Raw genomic sequence first — 19,816 nt, forward strand, 5'->3', positions numbered from 1 at the left:
GAGCTGGGCACAAACCACACTTGTAGTAGGGCTGTCTCTACTCCCCCAGAACCCTGTTCCAGGCTCCTTGAAGTGCCTGGTGCCAGCCACAGCCCCTGACCCGTGTGATGCTGCAGCTCGCTCCGGGTGAAGGCACACACATACCGTCGCACAGGGATCTGACACGGTCTTATCTCAGGCCTTTTGCTGTTGACATTTGTCACCGGTTCAAAACTTATTATAGCCACCATCTCCGCTTGAATTTACAGATACGTTTTAATTAATGGGGGAAAATGTGTTTATCTCCTCCGAGCAGTGCCTGGCTTCCAAGCGTTTGTTATCTCCGGTGTGAAATTTAGGCTGACAAGAATCAGCGCTTCCCACGCCGCAGCCCCGCGCCGGCGGCCGGGCGGGACCGGGACCGGGACCGGGATCGGGAGCGGCTGCGGAGCCCGGGAGAGGCCGCGGGAGCGGGACCGGGAGCGGGACCGGGGCTGGGGGAGCTGGGCTGGGAGCGGGACCGGGAGCGGGACCGGGATCGGCTGCGGGAGCGGCTGCGGGAGCGGGACCGGGATCGGGAGCGGCTGCGGAGCCCGGGAGAGGCCGCGGGAGCGGGACCGGGAGCGGGACCGGGGCTGCGGCAGCTGGGCTGGGAGCGGGACCGGGAGCGGGACCGGGAGCGGCTGCGGGAGCGGGACCGGGATCGGGAGCGGCTGCGGAGCCCGGGAGAGGCCGCGGGAGCGGGACCGGGAGCACTATCGGAGCTGCGGGAGCTGGGCTGGGAGCGGGACCGGGAGCGGGACCGGGAGCGGCTGCGGGACCGGGGCCGGGAGCGGCTGCGGGAACTGTGTCTCGCCCAGCCCTGCTCACACGAGTGTGCCGAGCACATCTCCCCGGGCTCAGGCAGCTGGGCCCCAGCGAACAATTCAGCGCCAGAGAGGGAAATTAGCGGTAAAGAGTTTAATTGCGAGTAAACAATACCGCATTACGGAGCGGTAAACAGGGCCGAGCAGTCGATCACAGATGGGGCCGTTTCGGTGTTTCACTGCCGATGTCCCTCCCGTCTGTGCCGTCCGGCCGCGCTTTGGGCGCTCTGGGTCATTTCCAGGCGCTCCCCATCCCTCCGGCCCGAGCACTGCTGGGGGAACGAGGCTGCCCACCGCCCACCCCACACTCCGAGACACGGGAAACAGCCCGAGCACACAGCATCCACAGCGTGATACACACCTCTAGCATTTTCCTTAAATAATAACATGTTTCCTTCTTTAAAATTGCCAGCTGACTAAACACGTGTGTCACACCCTCAAAAACACATAGGCCTGGGAAACCTGGGTACAGATGGTTTGGGAACAAGCAGTTGATTGACATGAATAATTACCCAGATTCTTAGTGCTCTTGAACAAATTGTTTCAGCTTATTGGAGGTAAATCTGAGGAGCTGGAGCAGCTTCTGCCGTGGCCACTGTGCTTTAGTTTCCTTCTTCATGAAACAGGAAGAGTTCTGAGACTGACAGAATGTGGGGATTATCTGCAGATCCTGTGAAATGGTAAAACACACGCACCAGCTGAATAAAGTTTATGAGGGAAGATACCGAATTCTTGTTCGTGATTTTGTTTCTTTCTTTTCCCTTCACTCCCATTCTCATTGCCTATTGATTTTTGTTTCCAGCTGACATACGAGCGACAGCCTACATTAAGACAACAGCAATTGAAGCATCAGGAAAGTCAACATCACTATGTACCATTAAGAAATCTGCTGTTTGATGATGCACATTTACCACTCCAAGAAGTGCCTTAGGGAAATACAACCACTTCTGAAGGGAGACTAGTACTAGGTGGGTGGGCTTCAAAAAAGCACTGCTCTGCATGATGTCCAGTAGGAGAATCCCATTCAAAAACAGTGAGATGGATGACCTGTCATCAACCCACTTCATTCCCTGCTTTGCAGGACACTCATAAAATGGGCAAAGGACAGTTCTGGTTTGTTCAACACACGATAAAAATGCACCAAAGGTGATTGACATGAAGAAACTGCAAGCGTGGTAAACTAAACATACTTTTCTGGAAAGCACTGATCTACTAGAATAACTCAGGCGTGTGTATCCTCTAGCTGCTGAAAGACTAACCACCACTTTAAAACAATTGAAATCCCTATATATTGTGAATATAAGCTCTTAATTAATTTGCCATATTACATGTATCAACAGCTAGACAGAAATGGAGCTTAACAGCAATTTATCTTCAATCATGTTTTGAAGCCAACACAAATATTTCTACATTTCACCCTGCTTTTGACTCACTATGTAAGTAGAAGCAAAAGGGCCCAAACCACTGTTGACATTAACATCATAAAAGGTGTAACCTGGCTTAAATCAGAGCCATTGGCTCTCCTTGTGCCAGAAATTATCTGGGATGAGCCTTCACTCCTGACACTCTACAGTTAAGGGAATTTGATGTAAGAATATGAATGAACTCACAAAACTCTCACCCTCTCATGAAGTGCTACATGCATCAGGCTTGCATGGTCCCAAGGCTGCATTTATATTGCTAGACAGAGACATTCTCCCTTCCCTGTTACAGAAACTCAGCTGTGCCCTCCCACCAAGCACACATGAAGTGTACAAACACTGTACAGGGGTTTCCACCTAGGTGCTCCCACTTTTCCTGAACCCACAGTGGAACAGGAGCCTCTGCTCTGGGCTGGCAGCAGCTCCTTCCCATAGCACAGTCCTTGGAGGGAGCACATTTCCCGCTGGGCTTGTCCATGCACAGGACACACTCATTAAAGCTGCCAGAGGTGTGGCGGAGCAGAAAATATTAGAAACAACACAAAACCAAGAACAAACTACAACACTACCACCTTCACACACACACACATACACAAAAATAAGAAGAGGAACATATGCAGGAATAAAGGATTCCCCTGCTTGTTGTGTTTAGGCTTTTCTGTTGAGATTTTCCCCAAGAGCTTCACCAGGGTTTTGTCTGATGAGCACGGCCACCATATACTTTGACTTGGCCATTGCATTAGCATTTTATCACCAGGGCTCTTAGCCTAGACTTGGCTTGAGCAGGTAAATGAGGAATCTCCTCTAGCTTTTGCCATTTAGCTCCATACAAATATTAGTAAGGCAACTCCAAAAATCCAGATGCTCAAACCTGAGCAATGATTACAGAAGGGCAGCCGTCTCCAACAGACTCAAGTGAAAGGAGAGACAACTTTGCTGAGACAGCTGGTCCATATTTGTATTCTCCAGTTTATTCAGTCTTCCTCTAATTATTTCATTAGCTCTTCACTTTTTTAATGAGTGTAATCCCACAACTCCCCAAGCATGAACACTACACAGCCTGTCCCTAGAAATTAACTCCTTCTGCCTTCCATAAAGCTTCCTCACAAACAGATTGCTCCACACTGTACACACATATCCATGTAACTAACACAATTTGCCAATTTGCCAAAGGGTAAAAAACTCTAAGCTCCCTTTATTTGTCTTGCTGCTGAGTGATCTCAGCCCCAGTGACTCAGAGTCAAGCAGTGAGCTGTGGGGAGATGCCATGCTGCAGCTATACTCACCTCAGCTGCAAGCAGCAGAGCTGCCATCTTGCTAATCAGCTTTAATTTAGCTGTCTCACAACTTCATAAGTAAATAAAGACTTACTTAGTGTCAGAAATATCAGTATTTAACCGTAGAGTTTAAAAAGTATGGTAATTAAAAGAGTGCCACAAGTCACAGCTCCGTGCAATCCTAACAGATTGTAGGGTTTGCCTTTTTGAACCTCTCAGCACGTTTAGAAACTTGAGTAAAACAACAAAAGGTGTTAATAGCTTTAAGGGGAGCACCATGCTGATAGATTACCCATTATGGTTACCCACTCACAGCGAAATGGCAAATAGGTTTGATCAATTCGATTTTAATGCAAAGTGGAACTTGAAAAAAAACAGCAATGAGCAAAGAGAAGACCTTTTGTTGCTAATGTGTCTGAAAAAAACCACTTAATTGAGGTCATAATAATATTAGCAGTTATTCACCATCAATAATTCAGCCTTATTTATTACTACATGGTAAAGTTCTGTCAAACAGGAATCGTTCAGGCTTTGTTTTACATGTTAACATGAAGCTAGCTGCTGGATGACTGGTATATATTTCACCAGCTGCTCAAAACTGCGGGATAGCAAGAACTAATGATATTTTTTCTTGGTCCTTGCATTACATAATAGTTAATTTGCTGCATGCAGAAATATACATTACAAATATAATAGTGCCACATAAAGTATGCATAATAAAAAAAGCATTATATCTGAAACAGTGACTGACTAATCTTGCCTGAGCTATCTGTCATATGGAAAACAATTTCAATTCCTGCATGATTTAGTACTCCTACAGCAGGAGAAACATAAATTCTGCCTTTTCACACAGTTCTAGTCACCTATGATTAGTTATCTTTAAAAAATCTAAATGAACGTATAATTGTGCAATTATAGATGCAAACCCCAGTGTTAAAATTTAAAATGTATTAGTGTCGTAAAATGGCTCATTAATCTCTGGGTCTTAAAGGACATACTTGTCCTGTAATGAACCAAATGCAGGAAATATGTGTGTGATGGTGGATGGGGAATTTTACCTCATAAGGTTTTAGGGTGGGGTTTTTTGTTGGTTTGGTTTTTTTGGGGTTTTTTTTCTTAACCTTAGAAGAGTTTTATTCCTATAAAATCTGTTTACCAAACACAAGTTGTCAGTGACAAAGTCACTTGTAGTTCTCCGGTCATCAACTATGGAAATAAGCTGTTTTGAAGAGATTAGTTTTTCCTTATACAAGATATGCATAGGTTTATAACAGCTATATAATTACTGCCTGGAACTGCAACCAGAAAGGTTGGGCAGGAATATTGATCCCTCCGTGTCTGCTAAGGACCAATTCCCTGCTGCGCTGATGGAAGGAAACTTCTGCTAGATTTTTACCATCTTCTTCAAGTTTAAGGGAAAAAAAAAAAAAAAAAAAAAAAAAAAAAAAAAAGGGGGAAAAAAAAGGGGTACACTTGTGGAAAACAAAGTGTGTGTTGCAGACAGTTCGGGAGCCCAAAGGCCGGGGCGGAGCGGGCAGGGCTCGGGCAGCGGCGGGGATGGGTTGATGGGTTGATGGGTTGGATGGGTTGATGGGTTGATGGATTGATGGATTGATGGATTGATGGATTGATGGATACGGATGCGATCCCTGAGCGGGGGGAGCCGCAGCCCCTCCGGGAGCTAATCCACTTGGCAGCACTGAGATGGCTCCTCGAAGGAGCCAAAGTAGACTGACACAATGGCCTGCGAGGCATTTAAATGTAGGAATTAAAACTGTTAAATTGCACAGAGGGATTCTTAACCTCAGCCTTTTGGCAACAGTGATGTTCTTTCCTTTTCTTTCTCCCTCGCCTCTTCTTGAAAGTCATTTGGCTTTTTTTTTTTTTTTCAAATGCCTCAGTCATCAGACCACACTAATTCTGGGTGCCAGTTCCCTTCCCTACACAAGCCCTGTTAATGAAGGGAATAAAGCATCTGAAAGCGTTCCTTGAAATAACTTTGTCTTCTCCTGGCTGCTCCTGCCCTTCTCCCCGCCCTATTCCACAGCCACGCTCAAAGCAGCCGTCATCACTCAGAAGCACATCTGGATCCATGGATCCTTTTGCTCCTGCAAAGGGAAGCTCTCCAGACAAGCCCTCCTCTGCAACTGGGGCTGTGCACAACCCCTGCACCGTTTGAATGAGAAAGGTGAGGCTCTGTGTTGTTTAAATCGACCAACAAAAGTTCAAAACGATTTTAAACACGGGACAATTATTGTTTGCCCTGGAGCTTAAATGGATGTGGGCTTTTACTATTTTTTAATTTTTTTTTTCCTTTTTTTTTTCCCCCTGAAACACAAGTTATCCTCAGGCTCAAAAACTGACATGTGGTTCCTGACAATAATAGGGTATCACTCAGCCACTTTGCAGAAAGCTACCAAAAGAGACGACTCTTCTTCCCTAGCTGGTGGGTTGGTTTGGGGTTTTTGTTGTTTTTAAACAGCGTGACATTTTAAAAGTTATTAGGGCATTAATGCTGCTTTTTAATGAATGAAGCTTTATTAAACTACTGATAAGGAATTAACATAAGTTTACCTCTGAATGCAAGTCTCTTTTTTTTTTTTTCTATTTTACTATCCATTACTTCATTAAATCAACACTGAAAAAGACTAGCCTTGCCAAATTTCTCACTGCACATTCCACTGTTTGCCCATGACAGTATTTGAATGTGCTTATTATTTCTAGTAAAGCCCTTATCATTTTCACTGTGAAATTTAAATCACCCTGATCCAACTCTTCTTAGCTAAAGTCAGCTTTATCAACCACAAGAGATGTGGGATTTTAAAAAGATCTGAGTAAATTCACATTGTTTGGATAAACTCATTCAGGGGGTTCAGCAAATGAAAGCTGAAATAGATATGTATTCCAAGGAGGTTATGGACTGCTCAAAAACAAAGAAGTGAAAGCATAATTTTTAAAAAAGGGAAAAAAGTTAATAGTATCACTATCTTTTTAATGAGGGAATTCACAGACCTGATTTTGAATTGGTATTTCTGTGTCTCAACCATAATTCAAGTGAAAAACAGGAAGCAACAACGAAAAAAAAAAAAAAAAAAAAAAAAAAAAGGAAAAAAAACCCCAAACCATTAAACTGTTTACACAAAGATTTTTTTTCCTACAATCCACTCTGCTATGTTATCTGGTCAGTGTTGTGCTATCAAAAAACGTTAAGGGCTGCATTTATGCATTATCCCACAATTTAAGTAACTGTGTATCATGTATATTTAAAACCATCTCTCTGTAGTTTTAATTATCTCAGTCTGCAGGGAAAAAACGCAGCTCCCATGCCTGAGACCGAAATGAAAGTGCTGCACGCTGACAGCTAAGATGTCTGTCCTAGCTTGTTGAGATTTCCTGTAAAATTTGCATTGAAAAGGCAGCTTTAAATATACTTAAAATAAAAAGAGCATTTGCATCTAATTTGCTACACTTGCAGTATTAAAGTTTTATCTGAATAAAGACATGTCAAATGGATTTATATAGTTAAGCTGATAGCTTTTAAAGTCAACACAGTAACATCAGCTAAATTCAACAAAGTAATGGCAGCAGCTAATGGCATTTATTAGTTTATCATCATTTACTTAAAAACCATAACAGAGATCATTTTATTTTCATATTACTGTTTGTGATTCTTTCACTCAGTTTGTATTGATTCCACAAATTATGGCAGAAAGTGACATTTATCTAACAGAGTTTTCCAAGCTATAAATGTTGGCTTTAGTGGGAAGCAATTGAACACTTGCCACACAATGGTTTGAGCCATGCTAGAAACAACCATCTTCAAATAAACACATTTGGCAACCATTTTAAAATGCGATTGTTGCTTGTCTGATAATGACAGAGGGTTTTTTGTTACTGATAAGGCTCTTATTACAAACCACTGCCCATGTAATCTACAGCTTGATCACACAAAGTGCTAAGCACACTCACCCAGCCCAGCAAAGAGCTGAAGCATTAAGCTTTGTTTTGAAGATATGCATAATAGCAAGCAGGGCTTTTTACAGTACTTCTCTTCTGCAGACCTCAAAGGACTTCACAAAAGAGATCGTTGCTGTTTACACAGGAGAAAATTGAGGCTGGGAGAATCCAAATCACACCCAGTGCTGCAGTGGGACTTGATGCTGTGGGTCTCAGTTTAGTACTCTGCACACTAGGGTTTACTGCCACCTTACCCTCCTGTTGACTTCAGAGGGTCATCATCACTTGCCCAGACTTCAATGGAGTGACCTGCCAAAGCTCCATGCTTATGACAAGGCTTGTTGAAGGGTCCAGAATATTACAGAACAGTTTTTTGACTCTAAACCCACAGTAAAAAACAGGAATTTTTTTATGCATTATACTCTCAATTCTGCTACAGTTACCTTTTTATCCCTCTTTTTAGCAATAATTGATGAAGCCAAAAAATTTGCCATGAAATGTTCGGCAATATTTTATTGCCACCATAAAAACTAGGCACACACATATCTTGGTTTGTAAATATTATGGGCGCGGACACCTACATGTCAACACTCAGTTTTACAACTGCATTTGAAAATGACATCAAAAGTTTCCAATCATGAGATCTACTCTCCTCCCTGGTGACATCTATGCTTGTTCTTCAGTGGAAGAAAAAAATCATGCTGAGCTGGAGATAGGGTTTATTTTCAGAACTATTCACAGAGGTCAACATTCTTGCTAACAGGAGGCCCATGTCTAATTCCCCATGTCATATCATAAACCTTTAATTCCAAAGAATCACCAGCTTCTCTCCTTCTTTTCTCTTTGTTTTTGGAGATTTTTTGGTTTGGTGGGGTTTTTTGGGGTTTTGGGCTTTGTTCTTTTTGTTTTGTTTGATTTGGATTTTTGGTTTCGGTTCTTTTTTGGGGTTTGTTTTTTGAGTTTTTATGTAGCCAATCAAACTTTCAAGAAAAGTGACAATCACAAGTCACATTTGGCAAGAATTTGAAATGATCATGCTTTGTTTCATGCCATTTATTATAATTCTCCCACAGCAATGGGCTTTGTTCTACTGTGTCCTCACCCTGAACTCTGGCTCCTATTTCAGCACACATTTGTAATTCTCTATCCCTGGGCTGAAGAGCTCAAACTCTGGCTCACCAGAACAGCCTGAGACAGCTGGAGCAATGGTTTCTGAGGCATACCCATCCTCCTTGAATCACCACCTCACAGCTGGCCAGCTCTCTTATGTGTGAGTGATGGATCGGGCAAGAAGGAGAGAGAAGGAACTAAAAACTGGATTGACTTTCACTTGGAGCCCCAGTCTGACCTCATTTAATTCAACAGGAATTCTTTTCTGATTTCAACAATGATCGAATATTTATGAAGTTCTTATTTAATAGAAGATTACTTGTGGAAAAACTATGCAAAAATGTATTGGGGCGGGGGGGGGGGGGAATTGAGTAAAAACTTTACCTACTTTGTTGTATGAGCTCTCTTCCTTCAGCTCAAGGAACACAGTTGCGACCTACTAAAAATGCACACCATATTTTACAGCTATTTCAGTCATGCTGGACAGAATGACAACCCCAGACGTTTCCATTGTGCCACAGAGTGACTCTCCTCGGGACTGGAGGGAGACTGCCTCTAGCAAGACACCTCCGGAGGGGAATAATATGGCACAAGTGTTCTGAAACAAAAGCCCAGAACCAGGTGGCTACAGCACTGCAAACATCATCACTGCTTAAGAAGTAGGACAGCTTAAAGAAGGAGAGTTCTATTCAAAGTCAGAGAGAAAAAAACAAGCTCTTGGTTTCCATCCAAATGCAAATAGAAAGCCGAGTGCAGCTGAAGAACTGGTTCCTGCAGCTCCACCTGAGGAACAGGGCATTTTGCACAGTAGTAGTTAGAGCCTCCAGATGGCTTTGAGGTACAGCCCCTAAGCAGTTTAGTTTGACCTGAAAACCCCGGGGCATGGGAGACGTTTGCCATCCCTGATCACAGGCACGGGCTGGGGGAAATCCTCTGAGCACTGATCCCTCTAGAGTAACACCAAGCAGAGCAACCTCACCAGGTTTCATTGCACCCAACCATGCCATGGTGAGTTTTTCTTTTTATTTCAATCGTCCTATACTTCAGACAGCTCATTCCTAACTTGTAATGACCATTCTCCACTTTCATTGTCCCCCACTGAGACCTTCCTATCCCACATAGGAGTCAAACAACAGCACCTCAGCTGGTGTCTGTATGGAGCAGGCAGGATAATGGCAGGGCCACACTCTCCACTGGTGCAAATTATCCTAACTTCATTTACTCCAGCGGAGTTCTTGGTGTTTTTTATCAGATAAGGATGTGGACTTTAACATTAATCATGTGCAGAGAAAAAACCCACCATTTCAAGCTTCATTATGAAACAAGTGCTACATTAGCACTGAGCATGGAAAATCTCAGAATTTCCCTTTAATGATCTTGAAGATTATGTGCAGCAGGAAAGAAGAAGTGGAAAATCTGTCATAAATGTCATTGAATATTTTTAATAGCTGAAAGCTAGGCTTTCTTTAACACTCTCAGCTAAAAAAAAAAAACACCCAGAAAAACTAGAGACTATTCATTAACTAGAAGCAAGGGGGTTGATTTGTTATTATATTATGTCTGTGAGACAGCACACAATGGAAAGACAAAGTTCTTAGGCTCAGAGACAGCATAAGCTAGGAAAAAAAGTAGATAGGCAAGCACAACTATTTTAAAATATATTATGCATAAGTATGGAAACAACTGAAAAATCTCAGGATGGACTTATTAAATATTGTCTGTTGTAGCCTGTTCTTTTCTCAGCCTCAGCAGCCCTTTTAGTCACTGCACATCATCTGACAGCACCAGGAAATACCTGTGATGGGGACTTGCTTTGCAGCATCTCCAGTGACAGCTGCAGACAGGTTACATGAGTGGAGGCTGCATGGACTCCCCCTGCTCCCTGGTCTTTGTGCAGGTGCACAGAACACCATCATAATAGGCAGGCATCAGAGACTGCTGCTTGAATTTGCTGTGATGAAAGAAATCGTTCCTCAAATCAACATTTTCCAAGACCTGGTCTGTGCTCAGACACTACCCCAGTCTGCTTCAGTTCCACCTCCCACACCTGAGGATGGCTTAGGCTTGAAGAACCCTCTAACACTGTCCATCCTGACCTCAGAACAAGAGGCAGAGTCCCAGTTTCTATCAAAGCAGCCATGGCAGTGGAAGATGTTACAGTTTTATGCACTGTCTCAGCAGGCTCTTATGAGTCTAAGGCAACTGACACAGAAACCTTGACAAGTGTCCATGTACCATGTTTGGCAGGAGGACATAAAGAACTTGTCAAGAAGGTTGTAGCTGTGACAGTGTTTCTACAAAGAGATGAACTTACTTTTTTAGATGGTTGTATGTAGTAAAAGCATCTTCTCTCTTTCACAGTATCTGGAGTTCTATTAATTACATGTTGTTTGCTAAAAAGAAAGAAAGAAACAAAAAATGTTGTTGAGTGTTATCTTCTATGGGAAAGGAACTAAGCCAGCAGGTAGTGCAGCATTTCACTGAAGTTTTTAACAGAATGAATACCCCAGAAGATTTCACTTGAAGAAGGGAACTGTCAAGTACTACAGCCTTTATAAAAATTAACAGGTTACTTTGAAAGCATTTGGGTGACAGTTACAAGCGTTTTTTGCTTGGCTAAACTTTATCACACTCCCTAACCATGCTGCCAAACATAATTTCATTTGCTCTTGTCTACAAAAATCTTAGTCTCTATTTCCACAAAACTATATCTACCTTGTGTCCTTATCCCACAGAAATCTTTGAATGTAGCAAAACCAGCCCTTTTTTATTTCTTTCTTTTCCTTATAAGCTTTTAATGACAAGTTTACCCTCTTTTTGGAGTCAAACTTTTGCCAAACAAAAGAAACCAAACCACAACAACAAAACCTTCTTGAGAAAGAAAGGAATGAATATGCAAACTACACAATTACGAATAGACAAATAAGAAGAATAACAATAGAATTGTAATTAAAACATTGCCATTTAGTTTATGGACTGATTTCATGCTCTCCTCCAGTCTTACATTTAGAGTTGGTCTCAGCTGCTAAATCAGTAAGATCTAAGAGTTACAAAGGAAGGCATTTCTGCCCTGCATGGCCTGTTAGCTCCCATATATATGTTTACCAAAGAATGGTTCCTACACAGCCATTACATTTCATTTTTTAATACCAAAAACTCAGGTCCTAAGAAACTGTTTTACCCACTTATCATCAAATGGTGTGCCAAGTTGAAAAAACTATCTTCAGTAATCTGCTAATCAGTCTTTCCTACTAAGGTCTATTCTATTGTCTGCATTTGAGATAATGAATATTAAAATTGCACAATTCATCCCACAGGGTGTTTTTCAAATTACACAGAGCACAATAGAATCCATTTTCTTGCTGTTGAAATTCCGCCTTCTTCAGGGTGGAAATACAGGAGATATGGATGAGTGGAACATAACAGTGTGCAGCAAAGAGGGGAGGAGAAACCCACGCCAAATATAGCAGGGCAATCCTTTAATCCCACAGAAAAATGGAAAGGTTCTTGGATGTTTGCAGCCTAATTTGATATCATCAGCCACTGTGCACAAAATCTGTGTGTAACCCACAGGTGGGAGACCTGTGCAAAGAGAGCAGGTTGTGCAAGGCATGACAAGATCAGCATGCAGGATCCTGAGGCTCACACATGTACTCTGATTTATGTGCAGGACAGGAAGGGCCATCTTACAGGAAGAGAACAAGCACATATTTGCACGTGGAGGTCCAGAAGACAATTTAAAAAATCTAATTTATAGAATAGAGCCCCAGAGATGTGAATGGCAGCATCAGCCTGGCTGGGTGCTAACCAGGTATCCCAAAATGTCTCTTCTCTGGGAAAGACAGTGGAAACAAGTGAACAACACAGGGTTTCACTCTGGTTTGGTTTTATAATAATATTGTTTCCATTTATTAAATTATAATTATCTGGAATGACAAAAATTCATAGACAGTAAATTTGAACAAAACTTCAGAAAGTAATCTCTAAGGGGCAAAACTTCTGGTGGGTTTGGTGAGAGAAAAGGCCCAGATTGAAGGTGTTTTCAAAGGTTGTAAAAACTTTACCTCAAGAAATTTCCAGCTCCGGAATCAAACAGAAAATCTTTTCCAAAAACCTATCCAAAGCTGCTTGTTCATTTATAATTGCATAGGTAGAATTGCTAACATCCCTCCTTCTTCAAGATATACTGTACAGGTCATAACTTATCCTTTTTAATAAAGAAGAAATAAATTTACCTTTTGAGTGTCATTTCTGACCACTACTGCCCCTTTTCTAAAGCCATGGGGCTTCACAGTAGACAGCCTGCTGGAATTCCAGTTCACAGCTTAATTCTCCTCCTGATAAAAGAGACAAAAAGTTCCTTTCAGTAAAAATAAAATTTAATATGGTCCACAAATTTGATATATTACAACCTCCGACCTCAGCTTAATTGTTCACAAAGGGCTAACGGTACCACTGGCAAGTAAATGACTTCTACAGAGTGTTGCAACTCTGATAGCTGAAGAGAAGGGGAGCAGCAGTCTGACAGATAATCAAAATTTTTAATGTGAACCACAGTGAGAGAGGTTATTCAGAGCACAGCCAGACTGTAGGAGACTTCTGCAGCTGCCATAGTAGCTCCTTAGGATGAGAAATGCTTAAACATCATCCTCACTCAGCTTCGTTAAGTGTTGCTGCTGTTAGTCACCAGCCAGTGGAGTCTGACACTTTACAGCAGCAGACAGCAGGGTCTGGGATCTGCACAGGCAGAAACAAGCTGCTTAAATTTCTCTGGGGCCAAAGCTGCCCCATTCTGTGGCCCTTGAGAGCTTTTCTTAGAGCTTGACAAGGAACCAAGGGAAAGGGAATGAAGGCAAAAAGAAAAGAGTGATGCAAACACACCCAGCCCATGGAGGCAGATCTAAAGGCTGTGGCAGAGCAGGATTTTAGGGGGGCAGCTGGGTCTCACACAGCTCACACAGGTTTGCAAAGGCCACAGGGGGCAAGGCAGAGCCTGGGTGGAGGAGAGCAAGGGGAAGAAATGATTGTGATTTGAGAAGTTAGGAAAAGACCAAATTTGTCCTCAACTCTCCTCACCACGTGCTGCCCTGATGAAGTTCACAGACACCAAGGTGCATCCAGAGCTGGTGTGCAGAGAATGAACCCATGGAAGGGACCATACCACCAAAAAGGTCCTTCCTTTTTCTACTGAGAGCACACAATACAAAGTACTCAGTGGTTGGGAAGACAGCATGACCCATAAGCTGGTTTATCTTGTTGTCTTTATTATAGTGGATAAAAGCAGGAAAATCACACAGTTATCCTCCCAGCTGATTTGGTTGCTAAAGGAGAGATGGGTCAGGGGCATACACAGGTGACCAAATGCTCACTTGCACAGTCTAAAGTACTCTAGGTGTTCCAGGATATTGAAAAGCCAGCAGCAACAAAAAGCATTTCTTTTCTCTCTGTTAATCTAGATAACACTGCAGCAATATAACATCATAAATGAGTATGCTGATAAAAATAAAATAAAGTACAGTACAATAAAATAAAAATACAGTACAATGTGCAAGCATGTCTGTAAAGAGAGGGCACTTGCCAGAGTTCTGACTGTATGCATACATTTACACCTTACCAGGCACAGGCCATTAGCAAATGTACTTATACAGAGAATGCTGAACACAGTTTTCTCCTTCCCCTCCTGATTCAGCGTGGGGTCAACAACATCAAACAGCTCCCACAGAGAGCACTTGCAGCCCCTGAGCCCACCAACAATTGCATTTGTCCTGGCACTGCAGCTCACCCTCAGGGTATGATCCCCAGCAGGCTGCCCCAAACAGCTGGGGCTGCAGCACAAAGGAACCCAAACTGTGTCCCACCACGAAAAGGAATTATAAACCTGCCAGCTGAGAGCAGAAATGCTTTTTGCCTCCTCCCCAAAACATGGAAGAAAGCGGCAGCACCAGTCACCCCAGCACACCAACTAACACTGCTGCACACCACAGACAGCTGTGCTTGGCTCCCTGACTGCCAAAAGGCACGGTGAAAACTATACCTGTGCTCTTGTTGGTGAAAGCCAGCTGAGCTACCACATGTGCAAACCAAAGGGAAAAAACATTTCCAGATCAGAGGGTGTCTGCAGCTCAGCAGCCAAAATCTCAGCCTATTTCTAAATTAGGGATGCTGATATATCCAGCAGCAGCCACTAGTCATGTTAGCTGTCTCAGTGTCACTGCAAAGCAACTACCAAAGCCTTTAGAAGTTCATAATTCAATTTTAAGGCTGAGGCTATTTTAGCTAATGTCCCCAAGGCAATTGTCTGGTCAAATGTCAGAGTTTATACTGCTAAAGGAAATCACTATGTTTATGAGATCTCTGCAGTTTGGGAACCACATTAAACCCCATTTGAGTTTCTCAGATTATACTGTGTTGTGGATATCTTTTTTTTCCCTGTGTTTGGAGCATATCTCAATCTCCTTGTATTCCTATGAGCCATTGAAAATATCTCCCTCTGTCATGTTTAAATATGAGCTTCATCACTGTAAGATTTTTCTCCACTAATTCTCTTATTTAAAAAGAAAAAAAATCTTTCAATTGATGCTGTTTCTATATGCTTCTGAGCCTAATATCCAGCAAATTTGTAATTTACTTACTTTTTCATTAGCAAGACATTGCTTGAATTTTGGTATTTCACGACTAATGCCAAGCTCCAAACTTTAATTTTACAATTTGATGCCCTCCTCATCCTTTTTGTTTCTCTGGGCTTCTTGGGCTTTTCCCTGCCCTCTGCATTGCTGGCACCAGGGACTGGCTGTTTTGCTTTGGCACAGGCACAGTGCAGGTGTCACCTGTGGCTGCAGAGGAGCTGGCAGCTGCCTTCCACATGAGTTTCACCCTGCCCATGTTCATGGTTGCACCCCAGAGATTCCCTGGACATGTAATTTGGTCTAAGGCATTTGGAGTCTTACATATCCGCTCAGGTAATGTGGCTTGAAAGCATTCTTGATGTGCAGGCTTTAAAAGCCCATACTTTCTCCACCACTACACTGAAGTGCTTGTTCCTCTGCCAGGCCTGAGTTGTTAAAACTCTTTACCTTTTTTCCTAGCAGTGGGCTTGTTCTCAGGTTTTTAATGTCTCCTCTAGTTTGGGGTTTATACATGTCTGAGTGCCATGATACCTACAAGCCTGCAGCAAATTCCATGTACAGTTAATCCCACTGAATTTGTCAATTCAAGGAGCTCGAGATGCCAAAAACTATGGAAATGTGTTTTTTTAAGTTTGGTCTTGACAGAAGACTTGGCCAGAGAAGCTGGACTGCTACACTACATGGAAGCAGCCATGACAGACATAAATGTGAAAGTTCCTATTCCAAGGAGCTTTCTTCCCAAAGCTTTTAACTTACATGCCCTACACTTAATTTTGTTAATATTAAAGACCTCTCCTAGAGTAGCCTATATTGAAGACTATCCTGTACAAAACTCAATATAAATAACAGACTATCTGGTTAAAACTGCATCTTTAGACACAGAAGAGGATAAGTCACTTTTCTGTTCCCATGAAAACAGTGGCTCCTCTCCTCATCACTCCCTGTCCCCTGTGTTTGGTTCTGTGACCAGCAGTGGCACAGGGCTGCAGCACCAGGCACTGCCCACACACCAGAGCTCCCATGTCTGAAACAGGACAGTGTAAAAGGGGCATTTGAGTAGCAAGAGAGAGAGGGCAATAATGATCACAGTACAGCTTTTCTCCCTAGAGTCAAGGTTGCTTTTTTTTAGCTTTGTTCTCCTCATATTTCTGCTAGATTCTCCCCATCTTTGAAAAGCAACAGGTACCAGATGCTGAAAAGATAGCACAGAGCTAAGCCTGGAAGCTAAATTTTCTGATTATCTTTCATATAATGAACATCTGTATGTTTTAGATTTATTTATCTAAACAAGTACCTCCATTTCCTTCAGGTATTTTTCTTCTTCATATTATTGGCTGAGACCCAAGTAGGTAAAGTATTTCTGTGCCATCCCATTTCTAGGTTCAAATAAAATTTAAAAAAATAAAAAAGAAAGAAACAGTGTAAGGTTGATCACACACTTGTTATTAAGTCAAAGCCGGATTCAAGTGTTTGTGTGAGGTAGAATTATCTCATTCTTTTTGTCTGTGTCTTTCTGTGATCTACCAGTCAAGTATGTGATTGGATTTCAGCTCAACAAAACCTTAAATTACACACCTATTGTGCCTGGGCTAAGCCTAGTTTCACAGCACTGGAGAAGGCTCCTCACTGCTCTTTTGGCACTGTTCGATCTGGCTTCTGCTATCATCCCCAGGTTGATGAATGAGTAATAGGATTAGAAAGTCTCATCTCTGAAATGCTATAATTGTCACATTTGGTGAATTGACAAAGGCCTGGGTGATGGAGAGGTGCTCCATAATGTAAAGTCATACGTTCAACCTGCACTCACTGGCCAAGGCTAAGAGAATGGGAGGAATAAAAAGAATCCCTTCAGCTCCCCATTTGTTCAACATACACGGATATCTCACCCTCTAAATTAACCTTTTATGCATGAGTTTGTTGGAAGGCAGAGTGCTCTGCCTCTTAGAGGCTCTTATCTCTCTGGAAGAAAGATGATATACTTGTTGATTCTTTGGTTAGTGCAGGAGATTTAAAAGTCTAGGAGGGCTAGAGCAGAGGGCAGATTTTCTTGTCTTCCCCAGTAATCTTCAAATCAAAACACCAGGGGAGAGATCTTCCCCCAGGCAAGCAGAAAAGGGCAGCTCAAGCCATGACTCAACAGCTGAGGATCTGAGCCTGTATTGATGTGGACTGTCTTTCCATCCACCTTCTTGGGGTCAGGAGTACAACGGTCCTGACACAAACTCCACACTTTCTTTCTGGAGCCCACCTATATCAGCCAAAACCCTTCTGAAAATGAACAAAGTTTTCAGTGACTCCTATTCCATGTCTCTTCTAAAAGGGCAGATTTCCAAATAAATTTACCAACCAGACTTGAGTAGATGTGTTACTAGGTACATTGGGGATACCTGGCTGAATAGCTATGGGAACATGGTATTGAGCAGCTTAACAGCAGAAAACAGACAGAGAGAAAAATATGTTTTACTTCTCCTTCCTCCTGTTCACTATTTTAACTTCCACTGCTTACAAGCAATAGTAAAAATCCTGGTTTTAAATAGAAGAATGGAGAATTAAAAAATATAAATGAGTAGTTCTCTATTCCAAAGTACCATCAGCAATGCCTTCTGAGAAATGTCTTCGTGCCATGCATACAAATTAGCATAGAATTTTATTCCTGTTCACCTTTTATTAAAAAGAATTTCAGAAGCCAACATCACTTCTGCTGAAAGAATGTGTCCCCAAATGCTCTACAGATGCAGCATGTGAGGTCAACATTCACCATCCCCTTTCTCTGTCAGTGTGAGTTTCACTTTAATTACAAGTGCATGTTTTGCACATTGTAAAACTACCCCTGGCTCTGACCACCATAAGAAAAAGAACATTTAGCTCAGGAAACAGTAGCTGACCCTGTCTGCTCTTTTTCTTCCTTGGCATCAACTAAGACTATTAACACCTTATGTGTGTTGCCTGTGTGTCCCACATATGTGTGCTCTGCATCCATTTCATGCAGTACCTGTCATAAGTGCATACTAAAAGCTGCCCACTGGGAATTCTCTGCTTTGTTTGCCTCCTCTTCTTGCTGTCTTGCTTAGCTATTGAATTCATCTGCTTGACAGAGAAACCTTTCTACGTACTAAAAGCTTTGTCCTTGAAAAGCTGTGACATTAGACTTAGACACATAGAGGCCTTTTTCACCTCCCAGTTCACTTCCTAATTATTCATTCCCAACAGAGGAAATCAGGAGAAACCTCGGCAGCCAATGTAAACATTTTGTAGTGGAAGGCAATTTTTTTTCTCCCCAAGAGCACAGTATGGCCATGATAGTTGAGCTCCTTACTGAGAAATTGCTCTGGCTTTTGTACAACAGAAAAATGGCAAATGAGATTTTTTATTTTTTGTGGGAAAGAACTAAAACAGAGTAGAACAGACCATTTGACGGTGACTATTTTGCTCTGAGAGTCCTTTGCCAAATAATTTTAGATCAAAGGTCCAAGTCTCAAATGTATGTTCCATTTACAATTTTCATTTTCTTCCTCCCCAGATCAGAGCCGCTTTCCTACATGCCCAACTAGTACCTTGTAACACAGGATAAGATCACCCAGTAGCTGTTGCTTTAGAGATTTTCCCCCTAATGTGGCAGCTGCTCTGAAGGATCACGTTCCACTGGAGCAGTGTCTCCCTGCAGGAGCACTGTCCCCCTTTCACACGCTCAAACTGAGACAGTCGCCCTCCAGAGCACTTCTCATTAATGGAAATAGGTGCCCTGTGCAAATAATTTGCAGAACCAGGGCTACAGCCAATATTTTTCCAGTCTCACTGTAACCTTAACTGCAGCACACAATATTGGCCTGCTCCCAGGAGCAGTGGGAAGCACATACAGCAACAGGCCACCCACTTTCTGTTTTCTTAGAGAAAGTTTGCCAGCAGTGATATGCAGCTTGCAGCACCGTCCTGAGACGTTTCCACATCCCTGAGCTTGCGCAGGTCTGCTCCTACCTACACCTCCCGTTTCAGGCTGCCCTGCTCCACCTCCTTCCACACAGCCCAATCTTCTCCTCCAATTGCTTCCTTTTTCCTCATCACCTTTTCCTGGCTCCGTGCCTCTCTCCGTGCTGTTCCTAACGCCTGGGACAACCTCTGATTAATGTTCAGCAAACAGCCTCCTCCACAGATCAGACCACACCCAGCATGCTCTGATTCTCTTATGGGCATCACTCTGTCTCGTGCCTTCCACCTTCCCAAGGAGGATGCTCTGACTTGCTGAACAGTGGGCAGCACCCTTTGTTTCTCCAGAGCTACAAAACAGTTTGTGAGGGTGCCACAGAGCTCTGCATGGGAGCAGTCAGTGGGGCAGAATTAGCTGCTGTCATCTATAAACCAAAGGAAAAGTACAGCATCAACCCAGAGCTGCTCTGTGCTTTAAGAGTTTCTGTGTACCTTTTAATGACTCAGGATAAACACCATCATATCACCTGGTAACCATTTGTTTGAGAACTAGTGCCATGACACCATTTCTTCTTCTGCAATTTCACAGGAGTCACTAATAAGTGGAAATATCCTCATAGCTATGTAGTTAAGGAATTTATAACACATTATTGTAA

General features: G+C 42.7%; 1 protein-coding gene across 2 annotated transcripts in view; it reads right to left on the reverse strand.

The window, feature by feature from the left end:
* The window catches only part of LOC306806849 (uncharacterized protein), a 125,795-nt gene that overhangs the window by 59,550 nt on the left and 46,429 nt on the right, over positions 1-19,816 (reverse strand). The window contains exons 2-3 of one of the 2 annotated variants that reach the window (XM_079315944.1): positions 12,846-12,947; positions 10,925-11,003 (exon numbers count right to left, since the gene is read on the reverse strand). The gene's annotated coding sequence lies outside the window, so the exon portion shown is untranslated. Of the gene's footprint in view, positions 1-10,924; positions 11,004-12,321; positions 12,443-12,845; positions 12,948-19,816 lie in introns of those variants that run through there. The other variant, XM_079315945.1, reaches the window with a different exon arrangement.

Source organism: Erithacus rubecula (assembly GCF_903797595.1).
Source record: "Erithacus rubecula genome assembly, chromosome: 12".
Taxonomy (NCBI): Eukaryota; Metazoa; Chordata; class Aves; order Passeriformes; family Muscicapidae; genus Erithacus; species Erithacus rubecula.